Source organism: Phodopus roborovskii, unplaced genomic scaffold, assembly GCF_943737965.1.
Source record: "Phodopus roborovskii unplaced genomic scaffold, PHOROB, whole genome shotgun sequence".
Classification (NCBI taxonomy): domain Eukaryota; kingdom Metazoa; phylum Chordata; class Mammalia; order Rodentia; family Cricetidae; genus Phodopus; species Phodopus roborovskii.
Window position 1 is genome coordinate 13,636,386 of NW_026126541.1, and position 10,177 is coordinate 13,646,562.

Genomic DNA, 10,177 nt, shown 5'->3' on the forward strand with positions numbered 1-10,177 from the left:
ACCCTGGTGAGTTCCAGGACAACCAAGGGTATATGAAGAAACCCTTTCTTGAAAAAAAAAAACAGTGCTATTATAGTTTACAAATTGTAGGGATATCTGACAAATGTTAAGAACAGACACAATCCTTCTAAGCAAACTGATTGAAAGGGGTCTTTTTAACATAATAGAAAATGTGACCCCTGCACTGGGCATTGGTGGCACACGCCTTTAATCCCAGCACTCAGGAGACAGAGGCAGGTGGATCTCTGTGAGCTCAAGGCCAGCCTGAAGCAGGCTCCAAAGCAATACAGAGAGTCTGTCTCAAAAATAAAATAAAATAAAATAAAATGTGAACCCCACCACCACCACCAAGTGTGTTCCGGCTCAGAGAGAAGGCGGTTAAAGGTCCTCTAATACTGAATGCACAGTTTGGAATGGAACTGTGGAGAGAGGAAGAAGTGCTTGCCAGACAGACCTACAGACATTTCCTGTGCATGCAGAGAAAGCAACAGTTAGGAAAGTGTGGTCTTAGCAGCCTAGAGAGTTGTTCAAGACTTGAGCAAAACAGACAAGGACCCTACCCAGCAGACACCATAAAATAAAACAGTTTCAGATTCCCCCCAGGGCATTGCTGGTGATCGACATGCTCAGTGATGCATATGGGCTAGCACCCTTTGTGAATACCTAAGACACAAAAAAAAACAGTATAGACACTTGAGTCAGCAGCTTCTCCTTCCATGAGCATTTTTCTTGGGGTGCTGGGGCTTTTTAACCTCATTGCTTTTTCCTTCCTTAGAGAAAGGCTTGTGGTGTGAGTTTGTAGTAGGTATCTAGCTTCTGGGACATTCCAACTTGTCACTCTAGGGATAGAAGGCAAAGTCGATGATGTTATAGGGCATATCTTATGAAATCTGGAGAAGAAATAACCCCCAAAACCCCTCATTTCCGACCACAGTTTACCTCCATAAAAAAACTACTGAAGCACTGAGATTTTTAAAGGGTGGTCACCACAGACCAACTCTCATGTCGTTCTGACTTTGCCTGACCTTAGATGAGGGATTCAAGCAAAGCCAAAGCCTCCCTGTGGGTGCCTTCCCTAGCTAAACTTTCCTTCCCAGAACTCTTGAGTAAAAAATAAGGGAACAGAATAGCAGTTCAAAGTTTCTTCTGTTCAGAAGGAAAACTCCCAAGTCTGCAAGTTCAGGAATTGGTTTTACAGCCAAACCCAACTGTGTCTTCAAGGTTGAGGCATCAGGTTTTCTAAAAGAAAAATAAAAAACAGTTCTCTGTCCATTTTGTCAACATAAGGTCTAATTAGTAGAGAAGGTTTTTGTTCTGAAGTTTGCTGGGTTGTAAAAAGCATTCAAAGTTAATGTTCTAAAGAGGATTTGGGGGTTGGGGAATAAACCCCAAGGCCTTTTACCTAAGCATATGTTCTGCTGCTGAGCTACACTCCAGTCAAGTGATATCTGAATGCCACCAGAACAGTCTTCAGAGGAAAGCCAGGAACTTAGAAAACATGAACTTGCCCTAAAATCCAATCTGTTGGTCCAGAGTGATTTCTCAAAAGCAAAACTCTGCACCTTTAAAAACACAGAACACTTTTAGGCAAAATGAGAGTTTTTCCCAAGTTCTGTGGCAAACTCACTGCCTCAAGAGAACTTGCTTTTGTTTGGGACTTTCCCATTTCCCCCCTCCTTCTAGAAATTTTCTGGAAACTGTTACTGGGAAGAAAAAGGAAAATGTGGCGTTTTGACTGTTGTGAGAAAAGATTTCTCCTTTGAAAAGGGTTTGGATTCTTTGCATGCTGGGCTTTGCCAAAACCTGGTCCTCGGCTACCCAAAAGGATGAGCATATGAGAAGCCACCCTAATGCAGCCTTATAGACGGCCCATTGCCTCTTCTTGCTCTGCCCCCTCCCTCACCCTTCCTCCTCCTGTCTCCCCTCCCTCTGTTCTGAGTTCACCTACAGTGAGGAGTTGACAGGTGAACAGTACTCAGCACCTTTTAAAATGGCATTCCTGGAGGTGGAGCTATAGCTCCATTGGTAGAGTGTTTTCCTAGTATCTATGAATCCCCAGGTTCAGTTCACAGCACCCCATAAAGCCAGGCCTGACCAGACAGCCATACCTAGAACCCTAACATTGGGAGATAGAGGCAGACGGATTGGAACCTCAAGGTCATATATCTGTTACATAGCAAGGTCACGGCCAGCCTGGGCTACATCAAGACTTCGTCCCCCGGGCTGCATTTGATGGGGTGAGGGAGGGTGGAGTAGGTGAGAGATAGTGTTGGGATGAGTGGAAGAATAAACTCCAGGGCTTAAAGGCATGAATCCCAGCCCTCCAGGAGAATCATACCTGCACACCCCGACACCAGAGCAGGAACCTGTGTGTCTCTCATGCTAGTTAAGTCCGCTCTCACAGGACTTGATTTGCATCTTCTGAGGATGAAGCTAAAACACACTTGACTTGTCAGTCCTCCACCCCCCCCCCAGACAAAAACACTCACAAAATGCAAATACAAAATTCTGCCGCCCTTTCTGATTCATCTAAGGCACCTGCCGACTTTACCTCTTACTAAGCTGAAGGTTTAACTTATTTCTTATACCTCTTTGGAGTCATCTGTTCCTTACCGTTCTTTTTCTCTCTGTGTGTCTGTGTGTGGAGGTCAGGTGACAACTTCCCATGTCCTTTCTGCCCTGTTTGTTGGTTTTTTGTTTTGCCCACTGGATGCCAGGCTAGCTGGTGTGGGAGCTTTGGGGATTGTCCCTGCTTCCCCTCCCATGTCCTCGTAGAATCACTGGGATTGCAGACAGAGGTGTTACTGCATCACTTTACCCACTAAGCCATATCCTGGCCTTACATTTTATTTTCTTATTTATTGCTTCATTTGAGTCCTGTTCCCCAGGATCTCATATATCTCAGGCTGCTTTTGAACTTGCTGTGTAGCTGAGGATGACCTTGAACATCTGATCTCTTCACCCCCACCTTCTGTGTGCTAGAATTATAGGCATGCACAAACACACCCATGTATGTGCTGCTGGAGATCAAATCGAGGGCTTCCTGTACTTTATCAGCTGAACTACATTTTTCAGTCCCTGCTTCTTGAAATTTTAAGTAAATAAAAGTGTTATATGTATTACCCTATTTCTTTTTTCCTCATTTATCGATAGAGCTATCAGTTTGTATAATATTGCTTCTCTAATGAGTTCTAAGCGCAGTTCCAGGCACTGGGGAACTACAAGATTGAATTGCCAGCTGCCCCAAGATGGATATGGCGATACACATCTATAATCCTAGCACTCAGGAGGCTGAGGCAGGAAGATCCCAAGGTTGAAAGTTTGGAGCAATCCTGGGCTATACAGTAAAACTCTACCAAATCTCACCCCTTCTCCCCACAAAACAAAACAAAACAAAACAAAAAAACATATCAGTGAGGAAGCTAGCAACAAATGGCTAACAATAAAGGATAGATCATCTTAAAGGATGCCCAGCTGCTAAGGGGGCTGAGGCTGGAGGATGCAAAGTTCAGAGACACTTTAGACAACACAGGGAGACTTGTCTCCAAAAACAGAGACGATACAAATAAGCTGAGGCAGGCTGGAGAGGCAGGCTGGAGAGAAGGCCAAAGAGCACTTACTGCCCTTCCAAACCATCCCAAATTCAGCTCCCAGAAGCCACGGAGGGAGCACACAAATACTTGTAACTCCAGCTCCAAGGATCCAACACCATCTTCTGGACTCCATACATTCACATGGACATGTATGAACACATAAATAAAAAGATGTTTTAAAAGCTGAGGAAAGCATCATGGCTTTCAAGTTGCTCCTTGAACAGTAGAGGTTTTAGGTCAGGTGTAGTAGAGTACTCTAAACCTCAGCACCTGGGAGCTGAGGCAGAAGGATCACAAATTCAAGAGCATTCTGGGCTCAAAAGAAAGAAGGAAGGGAGGGAGGGAGGAAGGGAGGGAGGGAGGCAGGCAGGCAGGCAGTTGGAGGAGATAGGTCAGTCAGTAAAGTGCTTGCCCTGTAAGCAGAAAGACACATGATAAATCTCTATGACCCATGTGTTGAAAGCCAGGTATGGTGTTGTGTGCTTGCCACCCCAAACCTGGAGAGACAGAGACAGGTAGAAGGATGGAGCTTGAATGGCCAACCAGCCTAGCCTACTTGGTGAGTTCCAGGCCTTATCTCAAAAATGGATGGATGGATGGATGGATAGATAGATGGATGGATGGATGGATGGATAAATAGATGGATGGACAGATAGATACAGACTGACAGAGACAGACAGACAGACAGACAGAGCAGGTGGATGGCCTCTAAGGAACAACACCTGAAGTTGTCCTCTGACACAGAGACAAATACACACACACACACACACACACACACACACACGTTTTAGATTTGTCATGTAAAGAGCTACTCTAAGAAAGGGACACTGCTTGGGTTGCCTTATGGCTCCCTTAACTAAGCATCATGGACCAGTTGGCTTCACCCACAGAGAATCATCTTCTTACCATCGTGGAGGCTTGAAATCCTAGATCAAGGACAAGCAGGGTGGTTTCTGATGAGATTTTTCTCCTCTGCTTGCAAACAGACACTTAGTCCTCACATACCTGTCCCCTGAGACTATGGAGGGGGCCAGCTCCCTGGTACTCTCTCTTCCAAGGACGCTCACCCACTGAATCAGGATCCAACCTTTACAACTCCATTAACCTTAATTTACTTCATTAGAAATTCCTCCTCACCTGGCAGTGATGGTACAAGCCTTTGATCCCAGAACTCAGGAGGCAGAGGCAGGTGGATCTCTGTGAGTTCGAGGCCAGCCTGGTCAACAGGTTGAGTTCCAGGACAGTCAGAGCTACACAGAGAAACTCTGTCTTTAAAAAAAAAAAAAAAGAAAAGAAAAGAAAAAGAAAAAGAAATTCCTTCCTTCCTCTAGTTCTTTGCTCTCCTCCTCTACTTCCTTCTTTTTTGGTTTGATGTTTTTGTTTTGTTTTGAGAAGTTGCACTATTTACCCCAAGCTGGCCTCAAACTCTCAATCCTCCTGCCTCAGCCCCCCAAGTGCTGGGATTACAGGCAAATGCACATCTGGTTAGAGTGTCCATTTTAAAATATAGCCACACTAAAAAGTATGCCTCAACATATGACTAGAGGGGAGTGGCATGAATATTAAACCAAAGGGACAGAGAGGAAGATGAAAAGCCATATTAACCAATGGGAAAGCAGGGGTGAGGCTTGTGGAGACACTAACTTTAGAACTGTGTGGTTGGGAAGTCAGTTCCATAGCCCATGAAGAGGACCACTGGGCTCTTTGGGAGGGGTAGGGGCTGGCCTGTGATGGGTTGAATACCAGTTTTGGAGATGAGGTTTTACTGTCTAGGAGTCAGTAGTCATGAGACATTCTCAGCCAAAGCACTGTTTTATAGAAGATTGGCCTGGCAGGTACCAAGACAGTGATGTCAAGGCCCTGGTGGTTTAGGAAATTAGGGAACTCACTTTTTGTTTGTTTGCCCCTGTGTGTGTCTATGTACATGCATTTGATGAGCATATTTATATGGGGGTATGCACATGCAAGTAGAGAGAATGTGTGCATTTAAAGGCCAGAGGTCAACATTGGGTCAAACGGTGAGCCTGTTTCATTAATTCAGCAAGGTTGCCTGGTCAGTGAGCTCCAAGAAGCCAGCTGTCTCTGTGTGCCCAGCACTGGGGTTAAGCTCCACCACACCAGGCTTTAGCATGGGTGCCGGGGATCCGAACTCAGGTCCTCATGCTTGTGTGAGAGCACTTTACTGACTGAGCATCTGCCTGGTCCAAATGTGAGGAGCTCCTGACACTGAGCAGAAAACATCCACACAGTTTATAAAGTGCTTTCTCACATAGTCATGTGTCACTTATGGGTGTGGATGCATCCTGACTAAAGAGCCACGGGCAATTCTGTCACTATGTAAATGTCAAGTGCACTTAAACCGACCTAGATGGTACAAGTTCATCACTCCATGTGGCCTCTTGTGGTGACCTTGAGATGTGAGGTTCACCAGACTGACTCGCAGAACATACTGGCTTCCAGTGAGCTTAAAAAAAATAAGTGGAAGGAATACACTTTAAAATAACAACAAAACGTACAGCAAAATGCTAAGCATGGTGGTACCCAAGACACTAAGGCAGGAGAATGGTAAGCTCTATACCAGCCTGAGAGCCTGCTTCATACTTACATTCATATGTATGTATGTATGTATGTTTGTATGTATGTATATGAGAATCAATAAAGCCAGGAGCATAGTTATTTATTCTCATTATCAGGCATCATGTACTACATGGAACTGTCTACACGCTACTGTCCCGTGAGTAGCAGTATCTTTGCTTACTCGAGCAGCATCACAATCGTATAAGCCATATGCTGTCCTATGACATTTGACATTACATGTTACTAAGCAATGGGAACTTTTCAGCTCCACATTCCAATCTTTTTTGATGTGTGTGTGTATGTGTGCCCATGTAGTTTGTGTGCATCATGTACTTTCTGGTGCCCTCAGAGGCCAGAGGCCATCTGATCACCAGGAGATGGAGATACTGGCATTTGTGAGCCACCTGATATGGGTGCTGGGAACCAAACCAGATCCTCTGGAGGAGAATCGTGTGCTCTGGTGCTCAGCGTCTCTCTAGCCTACCTCTATTGTAACCTTAAGGGGCCAGCATCACATCTAGTACAAAGCTTCATTACCTTAACTGCCCCTTACAGTTAAGATACGCCCTTCTCCAGCCACAGAGAGGACAGGAACAAAGATCAGTATCACATGCCACAGGAGTCTCCAAAAGACTAGGATGGAACACCACAACTTCCATTTAGGAGGTCCATACCTGATCACAAGCTGCCGTCCCCAGGGTCTCAATGGGAATTAGGAATTTCAGAGCAACTCTGCAGTTTCCCAGGTTGGCCTGGACTCCTGATCACAGGCCAGACTCCCTCATATAGTCTGTTCAACTCATTAAAATGTTTAAGATGAGGTATCATACCACACATCCATAATCCCTACACCTGGGAAACTGAGCCTATCTCAAGAAACAAAACAGAGGGTTGGAGAGATGGCTCAGGGGTTTGGAGCACTTACTGATCTTGCAAAGAACTCAGGTTTGGCTCCCAGCACCTACGTGAGGGCTCACAGCCCTCAGTAACTCCAGCCCCAGAGGATCCCATGCCCTCTTCTGACTTCCACAGACACCAGGCACACATGGTGTTTCTGCATACACACTGAGAAACACCCATACATATAAAAAAGTTGAAAAATCACCCAAACATCCAGGCAGTGGTGGCACACACCTTTAATCCCAGCACTCGGGAGACAGAAGCAGGAGGATCTCTGAGATTGAGGCCAGCCTGGTCTACAGTGAGTTCCAGGACAGCCAGGGCTCTACAGGGAAACCCTGCCTCAAAAAACAAATAAGTAAATAAATGGTAATGCACTGAGCTTCATCCCCTGCCTCCCTGAGACAGGGTTTCTCTGTGTATAGAGTCCCACCATTCGGGTAATTTCTGAATACACAGCCTCAGCTTTTCCTTCCGTGAAACTTGAGAAAGCAGCCCTGGGCAGGGGATGTAAGGGAGCTGGCTCTCTGTGAAGACATGCCCTGGCTATGCCGCATGGCTGGACCCATGCAGAACGAAGAGCCCCCCCCCACCAACTTCCAGGGAACGTGCCACTTTTACAGGGCGGTGCTGACTCCGTGAGTCTCTGCTACATTATTTAAAAGGAAAAATAAAGATATCTAAGATCTGGTGCTTCCGCAGGTAGATCCAGTTGAAAGGAATAATAAGGTTAATTGATAAAAAGAAAGTAAGGACGGTTAATAAAAGATGAACGGCCAGGCCCAGAAGCCACAGCAGTCATCCTGCACTTGCTGTGCAAGCCTTCCCTCTCCAGCACTTGACATTTGAGGGGTTGCATTCTAAAGGAAGCTCATTTAACATTCACAAAGGAAGCTATATGGGAGAAGCTTGTTAACTCTGGGGACAGAGGCTAAACTGCCCAGGACACTTCATCTGACACAGTTAGATTCTGAGTGATATGTCAAATTACCATAAGCAGCCCCGGCCCTCTGCTTCCCTCCCATGAGCCTCCCTGCCATGCTCCACAGGCCTGCTCAGCTGCTGCTTGTAATGAATTAAAGATATGTCACGGGTTATCATTAGGATTGTATAATTCCAGTTTCACTTTTGCAAATGAGTTCAGCCTGGGAACTAGGGAGATCACTCGGTGAGTAGAGAGAATGTTTGCCACACAAACGTGAGGCCTGAATGGGATCTCTGGTACCCAGATAGAGTAAATAAATTTTATGTGCATATATATATATATGCCTGGCATGGTGTCTTTACTTACAATCCCAGGACTGAGGTGAAGAGAGGCAGAACCCAGGAGCCAGCCTAGCTTACTCAGCAAGCACCAAACCATTAAAGACCCTGTCTCAAAAAACAAAGCTGAAGGTGGACAGGGCCTGAAGAATTATACCCAAGGTAGACCTCTGACCTATACACACACAGAGTTCAACCAAAGCTTTCTCTACTGGATGTGAGGGTGTTGTATGTACATACAAATAAACAAAGATAAACAAATATCTTTTTGAATTAAGAATTATGAGCTGGAAAGATGGTTCTGCAGGTAAGAGCACTTGATGCTCTTGGAAAGTTTGGCTTGAGTTTGGTTCCCAGCACCCACAACTGGTGGGTCCCAACCCCCACAGCCTGCAGCTCTGGCCCGGGGAACCTGACATCATCTTTGGACACACACACAGCAAACATTCACACAGACACATAAATTCTTTAAAGTACTTAAGAATGGCACTGAAAGGTTACTCTCTCCGCCTCCCTAGTTTAGAAAACCTGATACCTCTCTGGGCTCCGGCCCCAGCCACGGTGACGGGGTTAAATGCACCAAGAAAGCTGAGATCTTCAGTAAATACTAGAGCACTGTAGCCCCCCCTCAGAAACGGATGAAGAAAATTGAGATCAGCCAGCATGCCAAATACACAGGCTCCTTCTGTAGCAAGACCAAGATGAAGAGATGGACAGTGGGCACTGGGCTCCGTGGTTCCCACATAACAACGGTGGCACTCAGACCTGTAACCCTGCTTATGCCGTCACCGTCATGTCTGCCACCAGGGAACTGAAGAGATGGAAAGACCAGTAGGCGCTAAGTTTTTACAGATCTCTAGCCTGCAACAAATGTGTTCGTGTATGTAAAAATAGGGAAACGAAAGGAAGTCTAACGGGCCTTTTCTCTTTATCGGGTCCCTCTGGAAGGCCCACCCTGCTGTCAGGGAGCTCGCAGTTGTCAGCCACACCAGTCTTACCCTGAGGCAGTAGGTTACAACTGTGCACACGGGGAACTCTAGAGCCAATCAAGGTTACCGAGACAAACAGGGCTGGAAAAAACTGTCAAAGTCAGGGATGAGAGCTGAAACCCACTCAGAAGTCTGAAACTTAGCCAGACCTTCTTTGAACTCACAGAGATCCGCCTGCCTCTGCCTCCCAAGTGCCGGGATTAAAGGCAGGTGACGCCCCTGCCCAGCGAGATCTCTTTGAAAAGATGAGTCTGCCCTTAGAATTCATCCCAGTCTACTATAGGCCTAAACATTCTCACACTCCTCATTGAAAACCTCTCAGCCCATGCTGACAACATTCCACCTGAGGCCCAAACACCTTTGGCCTGGAGCTCAGAACAAACAAGATTTTCTTATCAAATCCTTCCATTGTTGAAGGTTGCTATTTGTTTTTGAGACCGAGTATTCCAGGCTGACCTTAAACTCTGTAGCTGAGGAGGGAAGACCTCAAGCTTCTGATCCTCCTGCCTCTGCCTCCTGAGTGCTGGGACCTGAGGTGTGTGCTGTCTTACCCAGTTTTACCTGGTACCAGAGCTCCACGCATACCTGACAAATATTATACCAACTGAACTATATCACCAGTTTGGGTTATCAGTTCCTGATGATAAGGACCAAGATTTCTGTGTCCCTTCAACTTATTGTCCCTTCCTTTAATGTTCCTAACGTCTTTAATATGGGACCTAGAAGCAAACCCAGTATTTCCCTAAAAGTTTAATCAGATTGTCTTATAAAGGGGGAGGAATCCTATTTGTATCTCTTGGCTTTCCAAAAGACAAAAGCCACCAGTTAAGACAGACTAGGATAATCATTGTGGTG